Source organism: Thermobia domestica, chromosome 7 (genome assembly GCF_964235325.1).
Source record: "Thermobia domestica chromosome 7, izTheDome1.hap1.1, whole genome shotgun sequence".
In the NCBI taxonomy this organism is placed as follows: domain Eukaryota; kingdom Metazoa; phylum Arthropoda; class Insecta; order Zygentoma; family Lepismatidae; genus Thermobia; species Thermobia domestica.
In genome coordinates this window covers 298,610,930-298,621,716 of record NC_137460.1, presented here as the reverse complement: position 1 = coordinate 298,621,716, position 10,787 = coordinate 298,610,930, and positions in this window count along the sequence as shown.

The window sequence follows — 10,787 nt, the reverse complement described above, 5'->3', positions numbered from 1 at the left end:
CTTCAGGAAATGTCCTAATCAAAGAACAAATATATTCAATTACATCAACAAGAATAAACTGTTACCAACATGATTAGAACGTGCTCAGTGAAAATACGATATCTCACAAACACATGAACAAAAAATTTCATAAATCCCATATATACATTAAAGGTAAACGCAATCGCGAAACAACACGATCACTTATATCTGAATCAAAGATAAAGCGACCTTATTATGATGAAGGTTCTCAAGAAACATCTAAGTGAATACAATCTCCCCACCTCTTCCCTGCTACATTTCATATTCTTATTCAGTTTCACATCTGAAACAAAGTTTCATTTCCTTATTCACCCATATTATTCGGTAGGTGTATCAAAATAGCATCTTCAGTAAATCTTATCTATCAACAAACTTATTTTACATTACACATAACTCAGCGCTTTGGCGTTCAGGTTACACTATCTTCAGTCGCACGTGAGTATGTTCGTATGTGAAGACGACAACATACATACATGTAATCTCAAATGCTGTGTACGTTTGAAAAAAATCATGCAATGCGTTATTCATCTTAGCAATTAAGGTCTATTCGATCAAAGAACAGTCTGCAAACAAATCCTATTCCCATGAACACTTACATGTGAATTCGTGAGAATCCCAAGACCAAATTAGATAAAGCAAATAGCTTCAATGGAACACTGTATTCTCCTCAGCAACTAATCAGAAAAAAAGATGAAGTCTTTAAGATTCCCAGCCTATGACTTCAAAACATTATGAATTTTTATGGGAAGCATGTACCCAAGTGGTTATTGTCATGAGCAAACATGTGAATCTTCATATAACACTTTTCACATATAACAAGTCCTGTCGACTTGAGTATACAAATTTTCATCTTACGTTGTCAATACATTATGAAATGCTATGAGAAACTTCCGTTATTAGAACATGTACAATCATTTCAATTCCAACATGATTTAAAACAATCATGAACCACGATATTCATCTTAGCAATCCAGGGAACGTTCCCAGGACAAAAAGTTTCCTACAGACGTTGCCTAACACATAGCGACAGGAGGGGGCTGAAGGCGTGTGTATTCAAAATAGATACCCAATGCAACGAGAAGTTTCTGTTCTTAGCTTCAATAGTTATCCAATGCTATTTCTGTCAAATTGCAGTAAGAAAGTTAAGGGAATATGTTTCATATTTTTGGTCATGTTTTATTTTATAATAATGATTATATCTTCATGACCTTTTTAGATAGCCAGCTGAGGATTTGATCAGAGTGGAGGCCTGGGGAGATCAGTTCAGCTGATGTGCAAGTCAGTCGAAAATGTTTATACATGCCCATACACTTATGAAGGACTACGACCCTTGGGGTCCGGGCTCGGTGAGAAAGCATTGAATATTTTAAGACATTAATTTAAGTCGTTTCTTTTCTGTCGTGAAACGAAAATCAATGCGAAGTGCTATTTATGTGAAATTATTTTTTTTATGCAAGGACTAGTTCAACTTTAAAATCGTGAAGTACCAAATTCGATCCCATCTCCAACCAAAATGGATTTTTGTATATAGAATATTTATATCGTAAGTTAACGAAGTTACAATCAAGGTTAGTTGTCTGCTTCACTTTTCACTCCCCCGAAATAATAATAATAATAATAATAATAATAATAATAATAATGTAATGCTGTATTTTTTAACTTATTTTTGTTTGTTATTTACGGCCTAAGTTCGATTCCCGTTGAAAGCAAAACATATATCATTTTTTCCGTTTTAATATCACTTTGTTCAGCATTAGGTAGTTCAATTATAACTACATACAACCATTAGCAAATCTTTCCTAAGCTCGATTAATGTAATTTCATACTTGGTCTATCTGCAAAAGTGATATATATTTTTATTTCGAAGCTTCTTTAAAAAAATAAAAATCTAATCTATATGCAAGGCACTGAGGCTCTGTGATAGAGTGAACACATCTTTCCTAAGTTCGATTAACATAATTTCATACTTGGCCTACCTGCAAAATTGACTTTATATACGTTACTAATTAACACATAACCTACAGGCGTTGTTGGGAATAAGACCAGGGGGCTAAATCGCTTATGCTCTTCGCACGAAATTCGGTGTGGGGATTCAAATAACTAGCCGGAATCCAATACGTTTTAAAACAAACATATTCATCTTAGCATCCCAGAGAACGTTCCAGGGCGAAAATTTTCTCACACGTGATCCTAAAACAGAAACACACTTTTGATTGGGGATGTGTTTCGCTATGAGACTCATAAAGCGTTTCTCATCCCACGTTTTAAAAATATCATGAAATACAATATTTACCTTAGTAACTAAGACCAATTTCATACAATCTGCTGAGAAGCCTCGATCATCAATATCACGCCTTCAGTTCATAACCTAGAGGCATTTCGTGGGAAAAGGATCAAGGGGTTAAATCGCTTATGCTCCTCGGCTTCCTAGGAGGAGCAGGGGTTCAAATAACTAGACAATACAAGACGAGAAGACGAAAAAGGTATGTTTCATCTTATTTCTATAACTGTTGGGCGTCCAAGACTATGAGCATTCGTATACCAGCTTAGCAACAGCGCCCAGGGAACGTTCCCGTGGGAAAATTTTTAAAAATTTTCCCACGCCAGACCCAAGTGAATTATTCGCTACTTCTACTGCTACTACTACTATTACTACTACTTCTGAATGGGTAAATTCCCGAGAATATATTTTTCGGGAGTACTCCCTGGGAATATTCCCGGGAAGATTCCTAAAATGGGAATTTTCCGGAAATTATTCACAATCACAAACAAAATTGCATTCTATTACTGCATTATGAATTCAAAGTTAAATTCGATTTTTTAACACGGTGTATTATTACTGTTGTCTCCAGAGGACTCTTCAAAATGTGTAATTCTGAAGGGTATTATATTATTTTATTATATTTAGAGAGTACAATATGTTCTATGCAAGTAAATATGTGGAAAAGAGGTATAGTAAATCCACATACTTATATATCGATAAACAGTTTAAATTTATATGTAAGTGTATATTCTAAATTTGACTCTACTACTGATATTATAAACATATTAGGCCTTATGCAGAGTCGTTCTGAAGCGTCATCAGTGCTATACTAAAGAATTCGACTAACAAATATTTCCTGTAGTAGTCAAACTTTTAGTATGGCGCTAAACATACGTCAAAACGACTCTGCATGATACGGATTAAATTCTTAAATATTAAAAAAAATTAGGTTGGGTAACTGCCAGAAGACACATATCTCAACATTTTATCAACATTTGCACATACATATTTATCTTCACAATATTTGTAAGATACTGACATCTTTAAAATTTTGCACGTAACATTGCCACACACGACCTTTCTTCCTACCCATTTCTCAAAATGTCATGGGTTAACTCACAACTAAGAGAAATCCAAGTACCTCTTCAGAAATTCGAGTCAGGGAGAGAGGCAGGCCGACGTCTATTACTAACTGTAGTTCGCAGTGCATTAATAATACTTAATATCTATTTCTACATAATTTCTACATTACTTGGCAAACTCGTCCCTTTTCATCATTTGTAACTAAATTCATTTTATAAGTTATATAAAGTACAGTCAAGGAATTTTAACATTTTAAAGCTCCAAATTATTTAAAACTTACAAGTAAATCATTATAAATGAAAATATAGTAATTAGCGATATGGTTCTTATAATTTCGACGATAAAGAAATGGAAATAAATTCCTTCCCGGAAATTTACATACCAGGGAAAATTCCCATTTTTTTATTTTCCTTCCATCAGGAATATTGCCACTGCCCATCACTAGATGCGTATTGAAAAACTGAACAGAGATTTGTAAAATACGGAATATTAGTATATATATCTATATATCTATCTATCTATCTATCTATCTATCTATCTATCTATCTATATATATATATATATATATATATATATATATATAACTTTATCTATAGCGGGATAAAATTCTATTTATCACTCTATCTACCTATAATCTTTGACGATGTCTATTGCAAATATATATATATATATATATACATGGGTGGCGATTAGGGGAGTAATGGGGGCAGTTGCCCTTCCACTTTTTTGATGTAACCCTTATGTATATAGTTTCATTTGGAAATGTAAAGTTTTTGTATGTATTATTGATTCATAGAAAAAAAATTAGTTCCATATAATATTCGCCGTTGCGTGAGTACGTGATGGTTATCCTCCCGTGTATTTAAGAAAGCTGCAGAAATTGCGTTTTAATTGCCACAGAAAATAACAGAAAATAACTGTTACAACAAACAAGTTCAGCATATTTTCACTTCTTATAAGGATTCAATATATTAATCAGCCGCTTTGAATTTTAAGACGTTCATGAGCAAGGAATCAAATCTCTGTTTAAGAGTACAAAGGGCTAGTACATACTTGCGTTGGTCTTGTCAATTTACTTAATAAAATATGAAATACGATATATGGTATTTTAACAAAAGAAGATAGTATCCTATTAGTTATAGAACCTCCCGTCTAGTCTTGTCCCCCACTTTTAACGTCCAATCGCCGCCACTATATATATATTGTTACGGTATCCGGTTTCGATCCTTGTACCTCCCTGATTCAGATTCCTGTCCCTGTGAAGGGCTTAGCCATTCTGTTACGGTACAGCTTCGCGCAGCCCGGCACGCACCATCATTAGACGATTCCGCAGAGTACGCACAATTCTTTACCTCCAAATAATATAGCTTTGCACTATATTACTTGTAAGTTCAGAAAGCTCGTCCCTTCGAGAATCGTCCAATAATCCAGAAAGGCGCAATTTACTTCACCGCAACGGTCCAGATTCGGACGGATTCCCCTGTGAGGAGACCTGAGGCGTGATAAAGAAAATAGGTGAGAGCATCACCCAATTTCGCAGATCAATTACAAGCAATTCAATAGCTACGTTTTTATCTTTGTCATGCAGCCTGAAAAAGAACGAACAAACTTAAATACTTTCAGTGCCATTTATTATGAATAATTAAACGTATCTGTAACACTGTATAAATTTACAAATTACCTTGCCCCTATATCATAGTTGGTTCGTAGAAATACTTTGAAGTTTCTTACAAGAACAAGCACACGAACGTTCGTGATCACGAAGTTAAAGTTTTTCCATTATAAATCTGACGAATCTTCTTGCAAAAATTGTTCTTTACTTCACTTCTAATGATTTACGAAACAGGTTTCCTCAGGGAACTTGATGATTGTGGTATTTCGCAATTTAATCGAAGAAATTTGAATAATTAAGAGATTTTCATATAAATTAGTGTTTCAGACGCCCATTCTTTTTACTGGCAGTCCGCCGAATGCTTTGTTCATCTCAAAACTATCTCGTCCTCAATCTCTTTTTATTATAAAGTAGTTCATGGGGTAGATTTACTTTATTAAATACTTACAAGACACCAGTAGAAAAAATACTAACAGGTGCATTACCACTTTTACAGATTATTTATGGAATTTTGAATATAATTCTAACTTTACAAAAATATTGCGTAGTTCATATTTTTAAATGAATCTGGCGTCGAGGCGCAACCACGTTCGAGAAAATTTAGTCGTCATTCTCCACACACACAATCTTACACTAAACTTCAGTTTATACGTCTGGACTTAGTTTTTCTCAGTTTTCTTCTTCCTTTTCTTCTACTTTCTTTCAGTACTACCAGGTGCCAGCACAATTAACGGAAGGCATACACCATACGAATTGTACGAATCCAAATGAACGTCACAAAGTACACTAACGCAGAATTTGCGTTGAAGCGAAAAATATATCAAGCAAAAATTTGGAGCAGTTACATTGGCGGTCGAAAGGAATGTACAGGTACGTACACCATTGAATAATGGTAAACGTTCAAGAACCCTGTACTGTAATTTCACTTAAGTAGTACTCACTGTTCCAATGTCAATCTGAACACTAGTTCACTGGAAATTTATAAGAACTTTCGTTGGGTGCTACTTCATCAGATGAAAATGTGGCATTTTAACGCCGAAAAATAATTGACTCGTGGGGCACTTATACGCACACACAAAAATTTATGGGGTTTCTGTATGTAAAATCTTTTTTTGGCACTGTTACTAAGTTAAACAGTTACATGTGCATGACTCACAATTGATGTACAAATAATTCTCATGATATGCTTTTAATATTTTACTTACAATATTGCTATATGCGCTCTTATTATTAAAAATAACACAAGCATTACACAGAAATATGACATTATTTAAACAAAATGTTCACATTACTTACTTTACGATATTATGCAAAAACTAGAAAACATGAACGAGTAGACATTATGAATTACTTGGTTTATCAGACAAATAGCCAAAATAAACGTTAATAAAAACTATATATTTCAATATTCCACAAGAGGAAATAAACGAACTTACTCTACACATAGTACACTTAAATTGCGTAAATAACAAAACATTCGCAAACTTCTTATATCATTCTAACAAAGAAGTTACGGAAAACAAAATTGTTATACACAAATACAAGGAATACACATTATTTAAATATAATGACTAAAAGAATAGGTTTATTACCACTATTTCGTATTGTTACGATAGAGTGAGGCCAGATAAAAGTAAGTCTGCCCCACTTTTACGCTAATCAGCGCCTATCCATTTAAACTTATGTCTCCCTTCCCCATTATACATTTAATGTTTCGTCCCACCTCTTTGGAATGGCAACAAGACCTTCTAGAGATGTAGGAGTGTAAAAAAACATAGAAAATGAACCCAAAGGTTAAAAATAAAATAAGGGGGGAAGTTGCCACTCATAATTCAATACTCGTGTTATAGTATTTTACTGACACTCAAAAAGTTACTTTCATTCTAATAAAATTAGAGTATATATCGTTTACATCAGTAATAGTACATGAACGATAAACGACTCACCTCATACAATGGGTGGTTTCAGGTCTTACTACAAGTTGCAATAACTTGTCACAAAACATCAGCGAGAATATGTATCAATTGATGTAAACGAGAGTTTTCAACTCATATTTCTTTTACATAACAATATTATTGAACAACATTTTCATATACATTAATATTTAGAGCACAATCATGTCCGTGACTTTTTTTACATGTCACGTCTATTTAGCTTAGGATTCAGCAAATGATTTTAAGCTAATATGAGTACGATGTCGACAATCTAGCTTATCATTTAAGTACTGCAAATACGTATCACATTGTATCTTTCAATAACAATTGAATATTGAACTTATTACTTTCACTCGTGTTAAAAACAGACAAATTAACTTTCGTAACATTTAAGGAATTCACATTTAATAAAGTTTCAGGTTCACAAGAATCAATTTTTTCGCTACTTTCTTTTACAGAATCAAATTCTTTTTCATGAATATGTTTCTTAGCTAATTCTAACCACATATTCCTAGTTTTCTGAGTGGGTCTCCACACTCTCATACGATCAGTAGAGTGTACACCGTAAGATTCTCCAGGTAAAGGATCAACAAGTTCAAATACTTTGTCTGAAATCTTACTTTTACAAAACAGAGGACCTTTATATACCATAAAGAACTTACGAATCTTTTTGTCTACAGGTGAACTCAAATATGATTGCAACAAAAATACAAAATCATTTTCTTTTATTTTATATTTTTCTTCTTGGGATGCAATAATATTTCTCGTTTCTTTTTCTAACTTTTTCATTTCTACGATAATCAGCCATTATAAGTATATTTTCCCAATTTAAAGGTTCACTTTCATCATAGCTTTCGTTTATTACAATACCAAAATGCTTCAACACAGAGTAATTTGCTTTTACTTTCAAATGAAGGCTAGCCTAAACTACTATGTACAGAATAATTCAACAAAATGACGATTTCAGGTATGTATCTCTAAACAACGACGGTTAAAAAAATGATTTTAAAATTTCGACAATTCCAAAATCATTGCTGATATCATATATTCCAAATAAACAATTTGGCGGAAGGTAATAATCTATTTAACCTACACATACTTTCGGTTTCTCTATCTCAGGAGTAATTTTGTACGGCTTCATTTGCCAAAACATCATGTACGTGAAATCACAAGTGATTAAGTGGTTTCTAAACATAGTTTTACTTTTAGAACACACTACATTTATATATGCACTTTGTTTTTCAACATTGCAGATGGCAACATTGCACAAAATATTGCTCTTCCACACTGAACTGCTTGACTTTCACTTTATTAGCATTAAATTTTGCATCTTTTAATTTTTCATTCATTATGGCAACACTGCGTCGATACTTGGATCGCTTACCACGTTGTGAATTAGAACACTGATTCATATTGGAAGATTGATTCACTAACTTTTGGACTATACCACAATCTTCACAATTTCTTCCTTTCTTTCGAAAATTTTTAACACGCTTCACTAGCATTTTTCGAAATTTAAATCAATCACTGATTTGACTTTTCATTCAAAATTGTTTTTTTTTGACGCACCTGTATGTTTGGATTTTCTCGTTGTAGTGACGCAATTAACATACGGTTTTTCATACATACTTTAACCTACATTTCGTTTTGCATTTATATATACTTTTGGTTCTTACCAGTGCGTGTGATTTACCCAATAACCTGACGGACGTCTTCTGAAAAATTTTACCATTCTTACCCGTTACAAATAATCTGCGGTCTGCACCTAATGCAACAGCTGATTCAATACTTAATGATCCACTATGATCGCTAGGTTTAAAGTTACTGTCATTCGCGTGAGAACTTTCGGAAGACAATTCAGAGACATAAGCAGAGTTATTTTTACGTGTATCATGCTCTACTATTACACTACGACGGTATTCAAATCTATTTTTAAGATCGGAACGCAAGACCTTGTTTGAGAATTTATGAAAATTATGCAATAGGCGGAAAATTTTCTTTACTTTCTTACAGAGTCTACGCAACTTTTGCTTATTTTTCTTAGTCTTTTTACTGTAAGCTAGTAAATGAATGCACTTTTTGATAAGTTTGCTACACATGTGCTTTACGCTACTGAAAATTTCACGACAAACCAGACTCTTTTCTTTCCAAGAGACAATGTTGTCACCATAATTGGGTAGCTTACTGAAATCAAAGCTACTGTCTTCAATTTTTGAACGTACAGACATCGTGCATACGAGTACAAAGAAAGTTATTCGTTTGATTTGCTTAACTTGTACTTGATTGACTACTAACTCACAACAGTGCAGATTACTTTCAACATTACCTAGTTTGACAATCGTTATGTTAACAAAATAAAAGCAACTAGTGCGGACGGGGATACATTCTAACTCATTAAGCGGTACAGTATTTGAGACACTTTCAAGTTTTTGCGATAACAAGCTACTAACGCGCATTGAGATCTTACTTTGCCTCCAATTTCATTACAATAAACGACGACATTAGTGCTGTTTTTCGCTAAACGGTATGCACACAGCTCGTGAATGTTATTCAACCCTTCACACAACATACAATTTTCTTTTACCTGCCGCTTATCAATTATTTTCAGACTAGGTGTGTGTGCTACAGCAACTTCACAACAAGAATTTTCGTCACTAACTGGACTAGGAGTGTTCACATATTCATTATCTGTACAAGTACTAGTAACTAGAACACTATTTACTTCATTACTTTCTTTCTTTTGTGACTCGAACTCATTATTTAACTGCGTCGAAAGTCGTTTAGCAATGTCTGAACCTGAACGATTAATTTTCTCTACAATTTTTTCTAAGTTATTTTTCAATAATGTCTGAACCTGAACGATTAATTTTCTCTACAATTTTTTCTAAGTTATTTTTCAATTTAATAGAAGATTCATGTAACATCGATAATCCAATTGTAATACCGTCAAAACATTTTTCTAACCGTTGTTTGGTTTTGTTGTGATATTTTTCTACTTCTTGATGAGTTTTATTGTTCGACTCATTAATAACATCATTGATTTGTTTTTTGGTGTCATTGACAGCATCATTAATTTTATTAATAGCTTCAAGCAGAATCTGCAAGCTTAAATTCTTAGTTTCTGCCATGACTACGCGTTATGAATACGCAAACACAATAAATACCAATGATACTTTCAATTTAGCGCATATAGCATATCATGAGAAATGAAATCTGTCAAATATTACAACACCTAGGTCCTCTCCCAGATGCTACGTCCGTTACAAATCAATTAATAAAAACATGAATTATTAATTATCGATTTGTCCCTGAGATGGAACGCCATTCTGTTACGGTATCCGGGTTCGATTCTTGTACCTCCCTGATTGGGATTCCTGTAGCTTTTCGGGCACGATATATTACAGCATGTGGTTCGTGTCCTGCAGTTCCCTAGGCGGGCTTGGGCATTTATAACAGTCCGGGATTCAATTCTATATGTTCGTTGTGTCTCCTTTAGTCTTCAGTAATAGTTCGGATCGTTCACCAAAGCCGACCATATAGCCACTGGACAACACGGTTCAGAGTTCGGGTCAGAAAGTTCTGGGAGATCGACACAAAAGTTGATTCTAATTGTATTTTTACGCCGATGCAATTTAATAATGTGAAAATTATTACGTAGCATAGGCATTAGTTATTTATGCTATAAAGAAAAGTAAATTAGGTTATTTCTTACAACTAGCAAAAGTAAATTTAAATCATAATTATTTTGGTACAGGATACGCAAGATTTCACTTTTCACTTTAATTAACAAGATTAAACCTGCACAAAAACATATTACATTAAATTTAGGCATTTTAATTTGAATGTTCGAAGATGTAAATGAAATTTAGCATTA